Here is a 4,241-nt window from a genome sequence, read left to right as displayed (position 1 = left end):
TTATATGCTATTTTATATGGTTTTTGGGACTAACCTATTAACCTAGAGCCCAGTGCCAGTTTCTGTTTCTTCCTTGTTTTTGAGTTATACAGAAAAGGAATATCAAATGGAGTCCAATTGACTTGCCAATTTTTGACGATTTTTTATGGACCAAAAGAAGACCCGGAGTAAAAGAGTTGGGCCAGAAGAGTCCCGGGCTGTCCATAAGGGTGGGGCACACGCCCACCCCCCTGGGCGTGGGCCCCTGCCTCGTGGACGCCTTGGGCACCTCCTTGACGTGAGACCGACTCCAAATATTCCTATAAATAAAGAAACCTCGGAAAATTAACCTAGATCGGGAGTTTCGCCGCCAGAAGCCTCCGTAGCTACCGAAAACCAATCTAGGCCCTCTCTGGCACCCTGCCAGAGGGGGACATCATCACCATGAAGGCCAAGGACCAGAGGGGGAACCTCTCCCCATCTAGGGGGGAGGCCATGGAGGAGGAAGCACAAGGGGGAGAACCTCTCCTCCTCTCTCTCGGTGGCACCGGAGTGCCATTGGGAGGGGAATCATCGCCGTGGTGATCGTCTTCATCAATATCACCATCATCATCACCATCCTCATCTCTTTTAAGCGGTCCACTCTCCCGCACCCCGCTGTAATCCCTACTTGAACATGGTGCTTTATGCCACATATTATAATCCAATGATGTGTTGCCATCCTATGATGTTTTGAGTAGATATCTTTTGTCTTTGGGTTGATTGATGATCTAGATTGGTATGAGTTATATGTTTTACTTTGGTGCTGTCCTATGGTGCCCTTCGTGTCGCGCAAGTGTGACGGATTCCCGCTGTAGGGTGTTGCAATACGTTTATGATTCACTTATAGTGGGTTGCGTGAGTGACTGAAACACAAACCCGAGTAAGGGGGTTATTGCGTATGGGATAAAGAGGACATGATGCTTTAATGCTATGGTTGGGTTTTACCTTCATGATCTTTAGTAGTTGCGGATGCTTGCTAGAGTTCCAATCATAAGTGCATATGATCCAAGTAGAGAAAGTATGTTAGCTTATGCCTCTCCCTCTTATGAAACTGCAATAGTGATTACCGGTCTTGTTAACGATTGCCTATGACAATTCCGCACACCGATCCACCATTATTACACACTCGCTATTTATAATATTTAGTAATATATTCTAACTTTGTGATAACAGCACCTACTTTTATATTTTATCTCTCCGATATCATACAAAGTTATCCTCTTCATACCCACAACATAGTTTTATTTCTTGTTGCTAGTTGGAACCAAACGTTCGGTGTACGTAGAGTCGTATCAGTGGCAGATAGGGCTTGAGAGAATATTGATCTTACCTTTAGCTCCTTGTGCATTTGACACTTCATACTTATCACTTCCACCTTTAGAAATTGCTACGATGATTCCTTGCACTTGGGGATTATCAAGCTCTTTTCTGGTGCCATTGCCGGGGAGCAATAGCGTGGGGTTGATATTCTCGTGTGTGCTTGTTTGCTTTCTTCACTAAGTAGATTTTGTTTTTCCTTTTTTGTTTCTGTTTAGTTGTGGGTGAAACATACAAAAATAAATTAAAGAATGAAAATACAAAAAAATATCACTTGCCTCTCATGCCTAAAAAGTTTTTCAAAAAGAGAAGTGATTGGAAAGTTATGCATTGACGAAGTGAGGGTCGACCTTGAGCGCTTGTGTTCATGCTCACGGAAACAATGTAGAATTTTTCATGGAAGTTTCTCTGTAAATAATTATCCCCTTGTATATATCCATTGTATTATAAAAATAATGTGCCAAGCTTTGGTTTTAGGATGATTAGATTGCTTGTTTACTATGTGCAGAACAAAAACAGAAACTTTGGCTGTAGCGCGTGATTTTACATTTTTTTACTGGAAAGTCAAATGGGTCTGAAACTTTTTGCACATTCCTTATGTATAAATTTTTCAAATTGTCAAATTTATCTCATAATTGTTGGAGATACAGAAGTTTAATAAACCTTCAGATTACTACAGACTGTCCTGTTTTAGACAGATTCTGTTTTTGTGTGTTGTTTGCTTATCTTGATGAATCTATGGGTAGTATCGGGGGGTATGAACCATGGTGAAGTTGTAATACAGTAGATATAGTTCTAATATGAAATTGGAATGAGTTTTCAACAGTACCTAAAGGTAGTGATTTGCTTTATTATACTAACGGATCTCACAAAGTTTTTGTTATGTTTTTTGTGTATGAAGTGTTCGAAGAACGAGGAGTTACCGATGTGAGAAGAATAAACAGAGGCAAGAGCTCAATCTTGGGGATGCCCAAGGCACCACAAGTAAATATTCTAAGGATACTCAAGCATCTAAGCTTGGGGATGCCCCGGTTGGCATCCCATCTTTCTTCTTCAACAATTATCGGTATACCTCGGTTTTTGTTTCATTCACATGATTTGTGTCCTTTGTTTTTTTGTTCTTCCTTTATGAACCATGATAGTATGATATAGCCCTTAATTTATTTATAAAATGCTTCATGTGCTTCACTTATATCTTTTAAGTATGATCTTATAGAATTGCTCTTTGTGCTTCACTTAAATCTTTTGAGTATGTTTTATAGAATGCTTCGTGTGCTTCACTTATACATTTTGAGCTTGGACACTGGTTAGTTTATATTAATTGCAGAAAGCTCCATGAACTTCACTTATATCTTTTGGAGTATGAATAATACTACCATCTAAAGCGGGTTTGGAAGAGTGTCAACTCTAGGAACTAGTGATCCCTCTATTCCAAATGAGAAGAATTTTGCTTATGTGGAGAGTACAAAAATTTCTATGCTTGTAGATCATGAAAAGAATGCTTTATGTGATGGTTATATTGTTGAAATCATTCATGATGCTACTGAAAATTATTATGAGGGAGGAATACATGCTTGTAGGAGTGCAATAATATCAAGTTTTTCTCTCTATGTGCTTAAAGTTTTAAAGTTATACTTGTTTTTCCTTCCTATGCTAGTTGATTCTTGTTCCCATAAATTGTGTGCTCACAAAATCCCTAGGCATAGGAAGTGGGTTAGGTTTAAATGTGCTAGTAATATTCTTCATGATGCTCTCTTTATGTTCAAGTCTTATCTTTCATGTGAGCATCATTGAAATCATCATGCCTAGCTAAAAGGCATTAAAGAAAAGCGCTTGTTGGGAGACAACCCAATATTTACCCTTACTATTTTTGTGTATTTACATGATTAAGCTACTGTAGTAATCATGTTTTATAGCTTTTGTTTCAATAAAGTGCCAAGTAAGACCTTTGGGAAGACTTGGGTGAAAGTTAATGTGATCTTGCTGTAAAAAAAAAGAAACTTTGCGCTCACGAGATTAGTTGCCATTTTTTACAGAAGAGTGCTTTGGTGCTGATTATTTTTGCAGAAGATTAATAGACAAATTCCTCACGTCCACCAATTTATTTCATAATTATTTGAGTATCAGAAGTATGCTTAGTGTTCAGGTCATTACAGATTGTTCTGTTTCTAACAGATTCTGTTTTCATTGCATAGTTTGCTTGTTTTCTAGTTTCTATGACTTATATTCCTCAATATAAATTATATAAATGATATGGTACAGTAGGAATTGTGTGAGAACAATTAAAATCTTTGTCTTTGACAGTACCAAGGTGAATGGTTTACTCTTTATCATACTAACCTATCTCATGAAGTTCCGTTAAGTTTTGTGTGATTGAAGTTTTCAAGCTTTGGGTGAGATATCGATATGAGGAGAATAAGGAGTGGAAAGACCCTAAGCTTGGGGATGCCCAAGGCACCCCACGGTAATATTCAAGGAAGACTCAAGCGCCTAAACTTGGGGATGCCCCGGAAGGCATCCCCTCTTTCGTCTTCAAAACTATCGGTATACCTTACTCAGAGCTATATTTTTATTCGTCACATGATATGTGTTTTGCTTGGAGCATATTTTCAATTTTACTTGCTGTTTGAATAAAATCATTGGATCTGAAATCTTAAATGAAAAAGAATCCTCCCATGGCTAGTTAATTATTTGACTACTCAGTGTCCTTCACTCATATCTTTTTGGAGTAGTTTGTCATTACTCACGTGCTTCACATATATCCTATGAGTAAATAGTTGAATGAATTGAATATCATAAATCTCAATTTATATATGTTTCATATGCTTATACCATGGGGAGTAATGACTTCACATGGAATAAGTATAGTTAGTAAACTTATTGAAAGTTAGCAAACATAGAAT

The sequence above is a fragment of the Triticum aestivum genome, chromosome 7A, assembly GCF_018294505.1.
Source record: "Triticum aestivum cultivar Chinese Spring chromosome 7A, IWGSC CS RefSeq v2.1, whole genome shotgun sequence".
Taxonomy (NCBI): Eukaryota; Viridiplantae; Streptophyta; class Magnoliopsida; order Poales; family Poaceae; genus Triticum; species Triticum aestivum.
This window is presented reverse-complemented; position numbering follows the sequence as displayed.